Source organism: Netta rufina, assembly GCF_964035555.1.
Source record: "Netta rufina genome assembly, chromosome: 4".
In the NCBI taxonomy this organism is placed as follows: Eukaryota; Metazoa; Chordata; class Aves; order Anseriformes; family Anatidae; genus Netta; species Netta rufina.
Window position 1 is genome coordinate 43,275,341 of NC_140127.1, and position 18,285 is coordinate 43,293,625.

Genomic DNA, 18,285 nt, shown 5'->3' on the forward strand with positions numbered 1-18,285 from the left:
TTGCACAGAATAAAAACAAAGTCCATGGTTGTTCCATTGTGCTTTGTTTTGTTTCATTTTTCCATAATCCATACCCAGAAGCAGCTTTCCCAAGTCACTTGATTGAGCTTCATAGGTAGTGAACTACACCTCTGTGAAGACGGATTGAATAAAACATGATCCTCCCACTATCTGTACTGAGTGACAGTGCTGCTGTGTTGCATCCCACCTGGGAATACCTTTGTATTTCCCCCTAAGCAGCATCTCCGGGCTCATGCCAGGGCACAGCTCCCAGCTGAGAACAGGGACACGTACCCGGTCCCAGACGTCGGCACTTCATTCCACCTCCTGAGCTGTGTGAGGTGGCTAAGTTTATGAAAAGCAAAACCCATCCTGTCTATCATCAGACACTATCATTTCAGACCAAGCAGGTGACAAGGCCTATACTTGAAGACTTCAATATTACTGTTCCCGTCACTCATCTTCCTTCGTGATAACTATCTTGAGCCAATATGGCTTTGAGGAAACTCAGCAGAGAAAGCGTCTACCTTTGCGCAAGGTATTTGTCAGTTAATAACCAGCCTTCACAGCTGTAACAACAATGATGAAGTTATATGGGAATTTAAAATGGATTTAAAACACAACAATACATGTCAGTATTTATAACTGGATACAGTTATAAACAAAACCGCTGTGGCAGTCGTCTTACCCCTAGCACATGCAGGCCGCATTGCCCCATGCTGTGCAGCCAGAAGCCTGCCGGGGTGGGTGCTGTGAGGAACAGTGGGGCTCTGCAGCTCCCAATGCTTTTGTGTGGCAGAAACTCTGATGTTGCACTTTGCAGGTACCGGTGTTGGGAAGCTGAGGTCCCACAATGTGCTCAGAGAGCCTCAAACCAAGCACAGGAAGACATCATGTGTTCTTTAGGAGAACGCTGTAACTGCAGCTTTTTGACATAGTAGGCCTACGTATATGTGTGTGTAAATAAAACTACAATAGCTGTCAAACACTGCTGAGATACTGTGGACACAAGTATTGTGGGCGTTTTTTTATCAGCTCATTGAATCACAGAATCACAGAATCACAGAATATCCAAGTTGGAAGGGACCCACAAGGACCATCGGGTCCAACTCCTGGCTCCACACAGGACCACCCCAAAATCAGACCCTATGTCTGAGAGCATTGTCCAAACCCTTCTTTAACTCCTACAGGCTTGGTGCTGTGACCACATCCCTGGGGAGCCTGTCCCAGTGCCCGACTACCCTCTGGGTGCAGAACCTTTCCCTAACACCCAACCTGACCCTCCCCGTCCCAGCTCCATGCCTTTTCACTGAAAATCCCGGCAGTCCTGGCTGAAGCGGGCTGATGCATGGGATGAAGTAAAAGTATGCCGCAGAGCTGAAGTGAAAACCATGCCTGCTGTGGTGAAGGCGCGCCCTGAGAGATAGGGTGAATCATTTCAGGGTAAGAAAGAGAAAGTGAGGGATGACGGGAGGTAGCATTTCCGATCACACTTTCTGCTCGACAGGTTGACCTTTATCTGAGATCAAAGGGACCCGTGGCTGGGGATTTCTTCAGCTCCTGTGCAAGGAGTGTTCTCGGAGCACTGTGAAGAAGTGCAGCCACATACAGCTGCTGCTCCTTGCTGTCAGTGCACAGACTGGGGATAGGCACACAGGAAATTCTCAGTTGCAAATATAGTCTTGACTTTTCTCTTTAGAAGATAACATCAGTTTTTGTTAGAGACGGAAGAGATAGCACAAGGCAGCAGCCAGGTAAGCCTCTGAGAACAAAGGGACAAACCTCAACGTGAACCTGCTTCACGAGCATTCAAATGTTGAATCGAGGTACGGGGGAAGTGCTGCAGAGTGAGGGCTTTGCTCTGTGACCACGTTTATACACCAATGCCCAAATAACACCACCAATTAAAAAGAAAGAAAATTCAAAGGTTTGTACAGTGCATTCAGAGAACGCGCCTCCATTCCCTGTCTCTTGCACCAGCGCAGACAAAACAGTGCTTTCCAGGCATATTCGTCCCAGACATGGTCAGCAGCTGGAGGTACAGGGTTCTGTGCTGGGGTTACTGGTAGGCATTAGCTATTTCCAGATCACTAAAAAGTAAATTTCATAAACAGGGATTAGCAAGAAACACCAAGGCATGCTGTGGCTCAGAATATATATCAACTTTTGGCCTTCCCAAGTGGTAGTGCTTACTGCTGTCTTGCTTTTGCTGTCAGAGATGTAATTGAAGACTAGCTTGGAAGGAAAGCTGTAGAAAAGACAACACGTCAGTGAAGACACCTAGCAAGAGGCAAAATTGCTCTCCAAAGCACAGGGCACGGTGTGTCTGTTCATTGCTTGCTGTTCACTTGTCATATAGGCAACGGGTCCATTCAGAAAGCCACAGCTATTTGCTTTCTGATTAAGTTTCTTTCTTTCTTGGAGAACTGTCTCTTAAGACCTCATGTTTAGCTGCTGTACTAATTATCTGGCTTTATACAAGACACTAGTGAGGTACTGATGATGTCTTAATTACTTTGTATTTAATTTTAATTCTTTCAGCAAATCAGCTAATTAATATTGTTTCACCTGCCTGTATATAAAAAAAAATCCTTATGAAAATGGAAAATTATCATTATTGCTTAACACAGATAATCATTTATACACATCTATTGTAAATGAAATTATCTTCAACTCTTTTATTCCTGTCTGAGCACTAAGCAAACTACCTTTTACAATCCATTGAGACATGAGTCCTCGCACAGAAATTAGAATAATCTGTTTCTTTTAAATTTTCACCTGTACAGAGGGTACCCGTGTGTTGAACTACTTTATCACAAGTATGCATACTGTAATTTTAAAGTTGCCAAGTAGAAGGAAACGAGGTTCTGTGAACCTGAGAACAGAGCTAAATGTTAAAAGCTCTTCTTTCTTACGATTCTGGATTGTGCACATTTCACAGTGTCTTGGTGTCTCCTGACTTTTGGTGTCTCCTTTGACCTATGTCTTATTTGAAGGTGTGAATGCTCACCTTCTACTATTTTGCCAGGTAAAAATTTAGTCCACACGTGAGGTGAGGACACTTAGCAAGTCCCAGCTCCCAAGAAGGAAGCAGCAGATATTGAACACGAAAGCCCATTACTATACCAGAGGGCACAAAAAATCCAAAAGATCTCATGTAGTGGAGTAGCTCTCATTTCTCTCCTTTGAGACAGATCATTCCAACAGGAATTATATTTTTGAAAGGTGCTGGGATCCCAGATCACGGCATCAAATCCAAATCCCAGTCTCCCCAGTTTTATTCTGCTGCATCTTTAACATACAATTGAAATTGAAAACCCCAACATTTACGTGAAGACTGAACTGAATCGGTGCATGGAGGGAACCTGGGTAGTTTGATTTCTGCAACCATCTGAATTTGAGTAGGTTCTCTAAGCCTGCTTTTCCTTTTCTCTTGCTGCCTGCCACAGCTGAGTTAGGTAACAAACAGGTAGAGCTACAAAGCTTCTCACAGCGGGATTAAGTACTGTAGGTCTAGCTGTGTAAGTATGTGCTGAGAGCTGAGTGAAAGGAGGTGGCAGTTTTAATAATAGCTGATAAAAAAAACTAGCCAGAGGAAATCCACCATGACTGAATAATAGCCTTTCACTTCAAAAACAACCGAGGAACAAACCTTTCCCATTTCTGTTCGAGAAGTGGCCACTCCCCGGGTGTGGACTGCATTATCAGAGGAAGAGAGAAAGCTCTGTGCCAATTTAAAGACATTGCTCTGTGCGTGTTTTTATTATCTAACCACTTGTGGAGGCTCAGGTATTAGTACATCAGCACATCTCTAGGAATGCCTACTATTTGTCAGGTTGTGCAATCTGTCACTGTCAGCCGAAGGAAGGCTCGGGAGCAGCGTTTCTAATTTGATTTGAAAATATACATGGAAACCTGAGACTGCTTTTAGCAAGAATGGTGGGGTTGGCCTAATGAACACAATCTCTTTTGTTGTTCTCCAGAGCAGTGTGTCAACAACTAAGTGTAGATTCCCTCCACAGCTGTAACAGCTTCTGTAGAGACGCTGTAACTTGTGTCTATGTCACATTCTTGGTTCTGCTTTACCAATTGGAAGGCATTTCAATGAGATTTTAGAGCACAGCCTTCAACTCCCTGGAATGCAAGCAGGATTTTTCTTTCCCCGTGGATCCCTAGAAAAGAAGTTTGTGCTGAGAGATGATGTTTTTCAGTGATGCTTCTTCCTCTGCACCATCATACAGGTGTATGATACCAAATGGTGCTTATGAAAGTGTGTATCCAGAGACCCAGTTCTGAAATAGACCTGGCATTGTCATTGAATTGGGACCAAAAACTGGCTACAGGAAAATGAACATGCTATTGAATGTCTCTGCAGGCAGAGACGCATGCATTTCTAGCTGCAGCATTATCCTCTTCAACGAACAAGCATTTAAGGACTTTGACTTCTCATGGAAAGAAAAAAAAAAAAAAAAAAAGGAACAGAAACTTTTCCTTCACCCTTTTATGGTTGAAAAAACATGGAAAAGGTCTCTCACCACCACTCTAAAATAGTACAAAGCCACTGGCAGTTTGGTGCATCCCAGTAAGAGAATGATACAGTATTATTTTGCTATTAACCTGCATTTTTCCTTGTCCCATTTTTTGGGTCTTCTTTTAAAGATTGTATATTGCATTTGGCAATTCAAGTATTAAGTGCCAAGATACCCCGTGTGTTTGATGTGGTTTGTTGCACTTCACTTTCAGTAACTCAGTGAGAACTTGCTAGTCACATCTTGAAATTTTGCTCCATAATAACCACTGTCTGACAAGGTTCAGGCCTTTGGCACTGACTGTATCTGTTCCTAGGGAAATCAAATGTTAATCTGTGTTTCCTTTGGGATTCGCAAAGTCAGGAGACTTCTGTATTTTGGGAGTAGTTTGTCTGTTTGCTCTCTGCTCTATGCCTATACATCCCATATATACATACACATCGACCCTCAAGAGCTTTTGGTTTGAAAAACATGAGATCTCTCTCCCTGAAAGTGACTGGGAAATCCCTGACAGTAAAGAACATAAAACACACGTGACGATGCACATACTGTCACGTTATTGACGAAACCCCTCTCGTTTCCATCAGGCTGGCAGGCAGGCAGGCTGTAGCCAAGGCAGGAGCTGTGCTGCTCCAGCCGACACAAGCTGATATGAAAGCCTGCACTGCCTCTCCTGCTGGCTGGCACCCAGAGGAGCATGTACAGACACACACCAACACGTGTACATTATGACACCAAAAACTGGGGGGAGGGGTTGGGAGGGGTGTCCCTCTTTCAGACTCTCTCCATCATGCTCTATTTTGAAACCACCACAGCAATTCTTCTTTCTCAGATTCATTAAACATGCTGCTGTTGCAAAGCCAAAGAACTTCGATGTGTAAAGGCCACATCTCCTGTTAAACATACACTGCTTAAAACATCTCAAAGCCTAATTAGGATCTTGCATCTATTCCTTCCCAAGTTCAGGAAACTGAAGGTCAGTAGTTTTGAAAGATATGCTGAAAATGGTATAATACCCTTCCAAAGCACTGCAATAATGCTACTTCAGATGCATTTTTTTTTAAGATCATTGCTATAATACCAAAGTATTCACAAGGGTGGTACTGTACTGCTGCTTGCAGCTGTTAGCATAGATTCACAATGGTATAACCTGGCCTCCAACAAGGATCTGAATAAGTAAAAAAAAAAAAAAAAAAAAAAAAAAAAAAAAAAGCGCCCAGTTGAATGATTAAGAGCCTCATCCAAGGGAAGAAGTGAAAAATAGAAAGTACAGTGCCTTTTCCAGCATTCTTACTGAGCATGTTTCCACTGCTTTTTATGTTAGCTTAGAAGTGTAGACATCATTGCCTGACTGAACTCAGTGTTTCCTGTCCTATTTGCTAAATAAAGAAAAAAGCAATCTCCCTAGTGGGTTCTATTTTTTTGTGCACAAAAGACTAGACAGAGACCTCAGAGCATTCAGAAAGGTCTTCTTCAGCTTCAGCAGATATTGAGGTCAACTGCTCAGCTGCTATTTAAGCCCCTACCTCTTAAAGTAAGTGCAACAGCTGCCACCCAGGACTGGCTTCCAGCCCCATGGAGGGTAACTAGCAAAACATGTCTGTAAGAACTTAAACACCACCCCATTCTTACAGTTCATGAAGCCTGCTTTTCTAATTTTTCTCCAAACGCGCAATCTATATTAAATTTAAAAAGAAGCCTATCACATTCTCATGCTGATAACATAAATTTTTCAGTATGTTGCTACAGTATTCTGATTTTTTGACACAGGTATGGTACAGGTTGCTCATCAGGACAGTCAAAATTCAGTGGTATTCATTTTATCACATAAATGCTGCAAAGCATGGAAATAGAGAACTTTTTTTTTTAATTTTTGAACTGGATTGGTGTCCATACTCATTTTTAAAAACCATTTACCAATCATTTCTTAACTTGCTACATTAAAAAAAAAAAAAAAAAAAAAAAAAAAAAAAAAAAAGCCCTGAGTCAATTACTAACACTTCTGTAGACTCATTATCTCCTGTGGACCTAATTTTCCAGGGTGCCATGTGCTTTAAAAGTCAAGGCTTGGCTCTTAAGAAGCCAAAGAAAGAACCAGTTGCTTACAGAGTTTTTACTAAGGCAGGAAGGGAGAATTTCTATCATCTAACCTCCTGAGGCAGATCTTTAAAGTGTTGTTTTTTACTCTTAGCAGTGTTATTGAAACATACTGCCTGAGCACTAAACAGTACCAAGTAAATTCTATGGCTGTTATTGGTCTCAATTGTATTAAATTACTGATACCACTTTGTATACTCCAGTCACAGCAATAGTTAATATGGAAGATAACTCAGGCAAAAGGTAGGTGAAAAACCTTAAAAAAAAAAAAAAAAAAAAAAAAAAGTAAAACTTCTATGAAAGAGTTTCTTCCGAAATCATAGGAAATATTTGATATTTAACATAAGCTTGGAGTTTTAGTCAGCCACTGAAAGAGTTAAGAGAGCTGAATCTTCAACCATCCCATACCCACATGAATTGCAAACTGGTAGAAGGTGCAGATCTTTTCTGTGGGTGAGAGGAACAAATTAGTTTATCATGGCTTTCCATCATTCCAGGAGATATCCTCCCACCACTCCACTCCACAGAAAAGAGAGAGAGAAAGGAAGAACCATGGCAGAAAAAGCAAACAGGTTACTTGTTACGTGGACAGCAAACAGAGAAGGCATGCAGAAGACTGCACATCTATGAGCAGCAATTAAAACAGGAAGATCAGGTGGATGCATCACTGAGGAGACGCTGAGAAGGCTGCAGAGAGCCACGAACCACAGAAGTGATTGAAGTGGAGGTGGAAGTTAAGAGACAGTGAGTTTACTTGTTCAAAACAACTCACCGCCTAATTCACAAAATATCTGACTAGGATATTCTATCAGCTCTTACATATCAAAAATAATTTTTGTGCCAATCAGATTAAAAACGGGCATTCAATAATGTTGGGGAAATTTTCAAGTATATTAAAAAAAAAAAAAAAGAAAAAAAAAAGAAAAACAACTTACTATACTGACCTCTGGATATGATATCCCTATCACATCAAAGGAGCAATATTCAAAAAGGAGTATGGGAGCCAAAGAAAGAGCACTGAAAGAGGCTTTCGCTTTGGAGTAGGACTGGGAAGTCAGTCTTGGGTACATAGACATATCAATAAAAGCTTATTTAATCTCCAGTACATTTGTAGGTTAACTGATGCTGGGAACTTCTGAAGGTATGCATGTTCTACATTACACACCTCTTTACCTGTACTGTTAGTTACTTGGATAGCAGTATGTATGCCAATTTGTACCTATAAAGATGCAAAGTACAAGAGATGTAGTAAATGGGAAACACTATTTCAACTTTGCTCGCTGTAGAACAGGTAAACTGCTGACAACACAGGCAGTATGGACAGAAGACTGTTCATTGGCTCTATTATAAGTTTAGCCACTGAATTACAGGAAAAAAAAAAAAAAAAAAGAAAACAAGATATTCTCAGTGCATGTCATGAGAGATCAGCTTGATTTCAAATGAAAAAAGGGGCAGGCAACTTTAGTAAACATTTTTTCAAACATCAAGTGTATTTTAAAGGCAAGTTGAAGAACAGGCTCCAGAGCAAAGCCTTCAAACAGGAGGCTCCAGTCAGCATTTGGATGCATGTTTTCTTCCTCATCCTTGACAAGGGTTGCAGATGCAATGCTCCAGAAAGAGCGTCCATATTTCCTGATGCCCTTTCAGGCTCTTTGTTAAAAAAAAAAATAATAAAAAATGACAGAGTTCCCAGTGCTGTGGGCTTCACTAACATTAAATGCATTTATTAATATTGGTAAAATAAATAAATAAATAAATAAATAAATAAATAAAATCAGCAAATAAATAAATAAAATAAATCAGCTTCACTGCAAATAAAATTAATGTGCATCAAATTAGCTATTTAAAGCCTGCTCAGAATTCAACACCAGTCCATCGGCTCTTGAAGCACGCCCATAATGAAAGCAAGGCCCATGGTTTAGGACATGTCATTAATGCTCGCTGCTAACCTGAGCAGTTTTAGCATTGTTTTAGCAAGCTCCCATTAGGTTTCCTGACAAAGATCATTACCAAAAAGTGAACCTCTGAGGGAAACAAAAGAGAGGCCTTCATGAAGCATTTTACAGTTGTAAGCAGGAGAAGCAGGAGCCAGCTCTCACAACAATCAATACACACACATTGTTTTCAGTGGAAGTTAGATCGTGCCCCTTTGGCAAACCCAAATGCAATGTAACTTTGTGCAATACACTTTTTCACAATTTACTTTTCCTGAAGTGAACTCCATACCCTTAGCAGAAGAGCGGTCTGAGCACAGGCAAATAAAAGCAGAAGAGTCAGATCCTGACACCCTCATCCAGTTCCCTGTCACACCGGTCTCCACTGACTCCACCAGAGAGTGTGCCTCAGTAACAGCTCGTGGACGTTACTGTATTACACGCTTGTTTGCTGAAACGTGCCATCTTTCACATCACTTCCACATGACAAATATTCTCGGCACTGCTTTCCGCTCTGCTGAGCTGCGTACAGGAAGAGGATCCTTTCTGACAGCAAGTGGCAAAGTGAGAGCGTAGCAGCGCACAAGGAGAGGGCAGGGTGGAAAGGGCAGAACAAAAGACGATGAAAGCTCAGCAGAAAGAGGAGATCAATACAGTTGGACTTGTCTTCTTAGCGGTAATTCACTAATTCATTCCACATTTCACAGAAGCATGAGTAATTTCTCCTAAGGTATGAAAAAATAATGCAAAAATAATTTTCAGCACCTTTGCACCACATATCTAAACGCTGCGCTTCAAACTGCTGTGCTCCCAGCTACTCCTGGCGAGAGAAGTGAACGGCATCAATGTACAAAGGAGGCCGTGGCTGAGCTCCTGGAGGAGAAATACCTCTGCGTTATGGCCTGCGTTCTGTGTTACTAGCAGTCATTAAAGTAATTGCTGGTGCTGTAAGCAACGGGGCAAACACAAATTGATAGGTACTGGATTTGCATCTGACAGGGCCATACACACACTGGGCTGCTTCCGTGACAGTGCTGCGTCCAACTGAGAGCTGTGTGAGTACTTTTTAACATAACATCTCAAGATCAATGATTAATTATGAGATTAATACACCCAGAAGCCTTTCAAGTTGCCACTTGATGTCAAAAGCGAGAAGAGCTTGCACTGGGAAGTCCAGTGCTGGGGATGAGACACCAGAAATCCCTCGTGCAGAGGGGGTTGTTTCACCAAAAGACCTGCCAAGGAGAAAACCTCCATTGCTACACTTAATGCTCCATCCTAGCAAGACTTTAGCCAGACTACATTCTGTTCTAACTTTTTCTTTTGCTGTTTCCCCACCCAACTTCATACAAATTCTTATAAAGGTTATGTACAGACTTGTACAAAATTGAGACTGACACTAGCTGTTGGAGAATTTCCCAGAGCAAGTTTAACAGAGATTATATAACATGTTAAATCTTTTTTTTTTTTTTTTTTTTTAATATAGATGTTATTATACTACTAGTTTCTTCTTCCTAGCTTAACCCTCCAACCACCCTTTCAAACAGTTAATTATGTTTTGTAGAGATTAAAAACCCAAGGTTATTATATACATTTTGTTTCCAGCCCTTACATAACACAGGACAAATGTGTTACAACTGGAGGGTCTTAGCAAGTCATAACAACCATTATTTTCTTTCCTTATTTATTACTATCAAAGTCAGGGGTGAGGGGGGTGAGGAGGAGCAATCTTTCCTTTAATTGATATAACAGGAGAGTTTAGAGCTAGCACAGAACTTTATTGCTATTCTCTATTTTTTAATCATATATCTTAAAGTACTTTACAGAAGAGGGAGAAAGCCTCAGGGGGGAGAAAAAACTTCCAGAGGTGTCACAAGAAGAGCAGGCTAGGACTGCAGTTCAACTTCCTTGACTCCCAGCCCAAAAACCTTCCTACAGAACCACAGTTTCCAGCTGTGGGAAAGTAGCCCGGGTAAAGTAAGAGAGCTTCCATTGAAAAACAGTCTCAGTTTCAGAAAAATAAAACATTTCATAGATGGCTATTTCATTTTATCCCATAGAGAAGAATTTTAACATCACGTGTGATTGGGAGGCATGGTGCAATTTTCAGGAGCTTAAGACATCAGTGGAAATGTAAGTTTAATATATTTCATGCAGATGGATGTGTTTTAACTCACGCCATCACTGAGACCCAAGGAAGGAAATAACCAGGAGGCTGAAAAACAGACAGCTCAGGACCAACACGGGGGAAGACAAACACAAGGCTTGCACGAAGCAGAAAGCACTTGGAGGTGTTTGTAAAGGAGAAACGATGAAAGCTGCAGACCTCATGTTGTTGTCCTTCTGGGACTGCCCTTCACTGCAGTAGTCCCTGCTGCTGCCAGATAACTGTAGCTCTCACAGTGGACAGACATTTTTTTCCCTTTTTTCTTACCTATAGAGCTCTCCTCCTGTCCTGTGAGGACCTTTTGGTCAGTCTGTCTGACTATCTGCCTACCAGAGACCACTGAGTGGAACCAAAATAACTGAAGTTGCTCCAGTGCATGGTAAGGTATGCCAGAAGAAAAGTCAGCCAGTCAGCCTGAACACATTTTGCTCTTACCTCCAAGCTCCACAGGCTCCTAATTCACTTCAGAAACCTTGGTAGCTCTGGTCTGCACAGCTCTGTTTCACTTCAACTCTTGTTTCCTCTGTGGTCCACCAAGACAATATAATGGGATAGACTTAGCTTAAAATTGCAGGGCACTAATAATACTGAAAGAGACTGATTGTTCCCAAAAAATCAGGCTGAGTCCAATCCTGACAGAACCGACTTCAAGATACAGAGCACATCTCTGTGCAAAGCCACCTTCAAGATGCCCTTCCCAAATAAATGCTTTTGAAAGCACACCCAAGGCAGCGTGAACCACACTTTGTTCTGGAGGAACCGCCAGGCGAAACTCTTTTGTTTTTGTTGAATGTCCTTGACGTTCACGTACTTTCATTTTAGATACCATGATAATAGGAACCTGCAGTAACATGGATTTTTCCTTTTTAATCTACAGTGATTTCTTTTAATGGGGTTGGGGCTTTTACATTTCATGTTTAATATGAAATGTGAAGACTAAGAAAGAAAGCAAGAAAGCCTAAGGGGTTACCAACAATCCTCTCCTCTCTGTCCTCCAGCTGATGCTCAGCATGAGGCTGATTTTGTCATCATACTGTACCAGCTTCTTCCTGAACTCAGAAAACATACCAGATTAATTTGAAATAGTGACTGTGTCCGTGCCAGGGCGGATGCTGCATTGCTGGCAGGGGAAAAAGGGGGATTAGAACCGCAAATGGTCTAAAGCTCGTGTGGTCACTGCAGCAGAGCTTGCCAACAGTGAAGGCCACAGAAATGGCCCAGGGCGCTGCCTCGGTTTCTCTTGATGTCTCTGGGCCTTGCTGCAGCACGGAGAATGGCAGCACAGGGATGCTGCTCTTCTCGGGGCTCTGCTCCAGCCCTGCCTCTGCAGTGAAACATGGCTGCTCTCTCCCAGGGCAGGGCTCGGCTCCATCTCTTTGGGGTACTCTTCTGGGACCCTATTCTTGGTGTCATGCAGTTGAGAAGCAAATTGTATCTCCCTGATTCACAGGGCCTGTATTTTTAACCTTTCACTGGCAACTACCCATGGTTCGAGAGAAGGCTCTTGCTCACCTTCCTTTCACAAAACTCTCCATCTTTGCCCTGAGCCAGCTCCTTTCCTTTGCAAAGGGACCACGACTCTGCACGGTTGTCCTCTTCTCAACTGCTCTTCTACACAAAGGACAGAAACCTCTTCTGTCCTTCCTGCCTTGCAGCACGACTCCCCCACTGCTCCTCCTGTCTCATGCAGCTTCTTAGCACACCAACCTCTGAGTGCCTGCTCTCCCACAAGCCAACCACCCTCTGCCACGTTCTCCCAGAGGAAAACCAAGCAGCCTCACATGGAAGACAGCAGGAAGGAACAAAAGGGTCCGCTGAAGGTACGGGATCCTTTTGATGGCTACAAATACTGCTAGAAAAAATAAAACTTCTTTGAGCTTGTTAATGTTGCTGTGGGTTTTCCTTCTTCTCCATCTCATTGTTTTTCATGTGGAGTTTAGAAATAAACAATGAGCAGACCGAGAAGGAGGAAGTTTTCCACACATGCTTTCTATTAATTTCTCTTCCTCCCCACTTCTTCTTAAATTTTACTCCTTCACCTTTTCTTTCTGTTCTCATTGAGAAAAAGGGTAAAGCCACCTCCCTCAGTTGATATTCAATTTCTGAAAAATTCAGAGAACAATCCATTTTAACTTTTGTTCCTTTTAAAGTTTTTTTTTTTTTTTTTTTCTGCAATGATGCTGGCCCCTGTCAATGTTATAATAATGAAATATTGCTAAGAAGAAAAAAATAATCTGTAAAGACCATTATTTCATTCCATTCTAGCCGTAACAGGTAAAAATAACACATACAGGTAAGCCATCGTGTTGTTCAGGTTGGCTGAGGAAGGGTTTTATTATATTCTATAATTACCCTAAGTTAAGGATGACATCAGGAGGCTGGGGACTGGCTTCCACCCCAGTAGCAAAGGTCCACGAGTACACCTGCAGGCCACTCCTCTGTGGACACAGAGACCAGTTTTGGAGGAGAGGTGAGAATTTCTTTTTCCTAGAAGACAGCAACTGCAGGGGAAGCAGCCAGCGAGAGCAATGCCGAGGCTGGGGTTGGCCTAGCAGAGCTTAGTCTTTGATGTTTAAAAAAAAAAAAAAAATAAACAAACTGTAATGTCTGCCACTTCATGTACAGCTGAAGTAGCTGAAAGAGTCAAGCTCCAGAAACACATCTGCTCATCCAGTGCTGATGAGGTTAACGAGATCAAAGCCAGACTCCACTTAGTGTTTAGCAGTGAGATGCATCCTAACACAGGGCAGGGTGACTACAGCCCTACTTCAGTTCACAGACACACTGGAATCAGCATCAAAATAACACAGATCAGCCTTTGCTCTGATTACCATCAGGATTCCTACTTTGTCTCCCCCCAGCTCCATCAACCCCCACGTTTCCAAGCCAAAATCAGTGTTTGATTTTGGGGTAATCTTCCTCATTCACATGTTTATTTTCAAATTCTTCTCTCTCTTTTCTCCCCTCCTCCCTCCATCACTGTTAACCCAGAAAGGCTTCTCATGCTCTGCTGATTCAGGTGCCTACCTTCTCACCCAGCAGCCAAAAATTCAGAGCCACAGCAGTCAGGTATGTGAAGAGAAGCTCTCCCACCATCTTCTTTTAAGTCTCCCTGGCAAGAGCAAGAAGAGGCCTAACAAAGCTGTATGCAGCCAATTGTGTTATCAAGGCACTTGGCACTACCAGCTGATCCTTGATTACTATTCATCCCCCAGGAAAATAAAACACCCTTTTGTAGTAAAGTGTAACTGGTTACTATGAGGCACTACATTAACAAAAGCAGCTTTTTACCAAAATTACAGATGATGAAAGCCTGGAAGTGGAATTAGACCAAGGCAACCAGTTGTTTCTACACGTTTCAGAGAGAAAGCAGACAGTTTAACCAAGATTTTCACAATGCTAACAAGAAAGAGGTGGATGACTTCGGTTACATGTCTGTACAAAAAGTGGTAGTGAGTTCTGTGAAACAAATTTACAGATAACATTCTTTGTCGTAGTGACTTTTCTGTTGTAGCATCCAACATGTGTCACTGCCAGCACTAGTAACCTCAGTATTCATAGGGTCTCTGTAGGATTTTTGTGCTTTTCTTGAAATCCACGCAGCAGTTTTTGATAGGCTTTTACATTTCCACTTTTCTGAGGGTACTGCTTTTTAAAGAGGATAATTATCTGAAAGGCAGCATTTACAGGGTAGGAGGGTAGAACTCGCTGGTTTGGTGGGATAATTCCCATTTAGGTGGTGAGGAAGCATTCCAGAATATCACAGGTTTTGTTCGTGTGCTAATCTATTTAAGCACCCATTGGCCTTCACCTCCCCCAGTGTGTGCACTTTAGGGATCTTTCATTTCCATGGCCACTATCGATGCAAGAGCTCTTCATTAAAGCTGCAGTACATGGGTTTAGACTCATAGCACTGCAGCACGCTGACTAAAGGGACGTTCACCCCAGAAGAGCTACATGGCTTTGTCCCCTCACCTGCCAAATCCCATTCTCCTTTCTGCATAACCAGTGCCTGCCTGTACGAGGCTGCAGTAGGACATGCAAGTACTGCAGACACTCATGCTACTGGTTGCATCTTGCATCAAGCACAACCAACTCTCAGCTAGCACAGCAATCCAAATACCATGAAAATGCCTCACACAATGCAAATGAGGCCCTATGAACACATTTCATATCCCCAGGTTTGGGAAAGCTTGCTGACTGTAGGGGTAGCTTTAAACCGCAGTAAGCAGGGCAAGCTTTACGTAAGCAGCTGCCCCTGTGTGAAATTTGAAGCTCTTGCCAGTGGTGTGAAGAAAAGACATGACCTCATTATTCCACAGCCCAGATAATCCATTCCTGGATAAAGTGAGAGCTGACAAGTATTTCACCTTGAAGGTTATCAAAGCCCTTTCCACACTCAGCCGATGCGGAGGCGTTCACTTCCCCAAACAGGGATGTGAAAACTGCTCTGTGTTAGCAAAGGAGATAAAAAAGTCAGGAGGGGTTGCAGTTAAGACCACACAGCTGTGCCACACAGGCACAGGTATTGAGAGGAAGAGAACAGCAGCATTTCCAGACCTGTTTGTGCACACGGGATATATTCTCATGGGTTGGTAAAGTAGTGCGCTCAGGATTTGGAGTTACCGCTCTCAGTTCCTGCCGCCTACCTCTGGGCACTTTGTCTAGGTGAGTGCCTTAGGGGCCTCCCTTGACATCAGCCGTCACCCCTGCACCTCCACGAAGGTATTTCAGCTCGTAGCTGGGATCAATCACTTGCCTGACCATCTCCCAAGCTGCCTCCAACAACTGCCGAGGGAACAGTGAGTGATTCCTCTCCTCCAGCCGTACCCTTGGGTGAATCCAAGCTTTACGGCCACGGCTTTTGCACAGTCACATGCAGGCAAGGCTCTAGCCTCAGATTTCTTTGGAGGGCCCCGTAATCTGTTTGAGCGATGGCTCCGCACTAGTTCAAGAGGAAGGAATGTCATCTGGTTGCCATTGCCTTCTGCAACACCTGCGTTCGTGCTGGAGGCCGGCCATGCAAACACAGGCCGGGGCTCTCTCCCCTCACCGGTCCGATCCTTGGCAGACTCGCTAACAGAGAAAACACACATCTCCTTCTGCTATCAGAACGCCGGAGCACTGGGTTTAAGTCTGCAGGGAAGAATGACACAACCTAAAATATTTAGCACAGAACATGTAAAGCCCTGGAGAAAATGCATGGCTTAGTCTTCTACAGGAAAGATTAATAAATGAACAGGTAGAAGTTGCAGAAAGAGCAGACAAAACCCAACATTAAGAGTGGGTTTCAGCTGAAATATTTATCTTCCAGATGTTAACTTGCCATTCAAAAGCATGCCCAAATACTGCAATTCTGCATGCCTCTTGTACCCCCTCTCTAGGAAAAGCTCTTTATTGAACTGCACACATTAGATCACCCACAACATTTCCTTTCATGTCAAAGGAAAAAGGGGCATCAGCAAAAGGACAAGATTTTGAGGTTCACTATAGATAAAAATGATTGTAATTCAATACAACCAAACAACAACAACACCAAGCACAAATACAGAAGGGTCACAACGTAAAACAACATCCCAGCTGCAACTCTCCAGAGAGCCAGTTCCACTTTGACCCAGACCTCAGGATAAAACTCGGAGCAGCTACAAGAAGCTGTACACGGCCCATCTGACCACTGTGCCCACTGCCCAGCACGGCACTCTGGAGCAGCTGGAAGGCACTGGCTGGTTGTCCACCCTCCCTCACCTCATCCCTCTATGCCTGCTCGCTCCCCAGCTCCCTTTGCAAGCCCCTTCCCACAGCCCTGGCTGCATTACCATGGCACAGAAGCGAGAAGGAAACACACGCAGTTTTGTCCTAACTTTGTGATCACAAAAAACAGGGCAGGTTCTATAAGGCTGCTTTGTACAGGTTCTCTCAGGGGTCTTTGCCATGGTTTTGACAAGTGGTGACTGACTTTCAGGCACTTGAGAGTCCCTTCGTCTTCCAAACACAATTCCCTGTAAGTTCACTCCTTACTGGCAATAAAAAATTGAGCTACCAAAACCACTGAACATTTGCTTTCCTATTTTCAACACTGCTTCAGCCGCCCAACCCACATCTTTTCTCCAGGAGAGCCAGAGACAACCAGAAGTCTCACAGTCAGTCTCCTTCACAGGCCTGGTACTTGCCTGTTGCAATAAGGAGTGATGATTTTCCTACCTGTGAACTTGCAAGTGTTCATCAGTTAACTTCAGCTTACTGGACGGCACACAGCAAAGCACCACGCTTCACGTTTTGGCTTTCTCTGTACCCCCTCCATGCCCTGTCAGCATGGAGATTGAAGCTCGCTTCCCAAAGAAACACCATCCCCATGCAGCCTTTCCGCAGCACTAATCAACCAATGCTGTTACAGGAGCATTATGTTTGGCATGTGCCCAGTTCGTGGAGGAGAAGAACCACACTTTGACATTGAAAATAAGTAAAGAAACTAAAAGGAAAGAGCCAGAATACACAAACCAGAAAAATCTCCTCTAAGGACACCAAACTCACATGGGCTGACAAGTCTAAGTTCCATGATTTTAAATAACCGTCTTTGAAAATGATCTTTTTTCTGTCCCTGATATTCTCCCTTGCACCTGAACTAAGCCGGCCTTATGCTCTATTCTCACTCCGAGACTGCAGGAGAATTATCCACAATAAACTTCATTCCTTCCTTTTCCAGGATTGAGAATTGTATACCGTACTTGCAGAGCAAATCTGTTTTATGCATTAGGGAAAACACAGGGCTGGACTTTTTTCAAGTTAAGTGAAGACATTTTTGCATTTTGATCATAAATATTCTCCCGGTCATTTTTTTGCAAACCTGTCAAAAGACATTTTATGCCATTTTGCAAGACATTGTTATTGGAAGAAAAAGTTAAACTCTGTATTTAAACAAAATTTGCCTGAAACATTGAAAAACTGATTTAATGTTAACAATTCTGCAACTCAAGCAGTATTTGGGCCAAAAACTAGCTCCAAAAGATAATGGCCGACAGGAAAGAACTCTGCTTCTAAAGAATGTAAAGAAATAAGTACAGAAATCACATCTAGAGGTAAGGAGGGGATGGGAGAGAGACGTTCTTCCCACATGTGCTCTTTTCTGTTCACCAAGCCTCTGTTGTTTTATTAATGTATTAAATCTCACAGAAACACCCAAACAACAATAAAGGTGGTTAAACCAGCAGGAGAAAGAACACCTACCTTTGATTTACTCTGAAGTGTGGAAGTATTCAGGCTTATATGGCCTCATTCTGCAAGCAAATTGATTCAGTGCCAAGTCACGATGTGTTCAGTGAAACATACTGTGAAAAGTTCAGCTCCGAATTAAAAACCACTCATGTAAATGATAGGTGAGGAGAAGACACTTTTCCAGTGCTCTGTCCTACAGTGCCCTCATCAGTAAATACCAGTGAGTTTGAGGGTGCAAAAGTGCTCACTGGCCTGTGATCTCCTGGCATATAGATTCAAGCCACATGCAGTAGCTGTTCTGCTGCAGTATTTGCCAAGGAGGATTCAAAATGATTACGAAAGGACT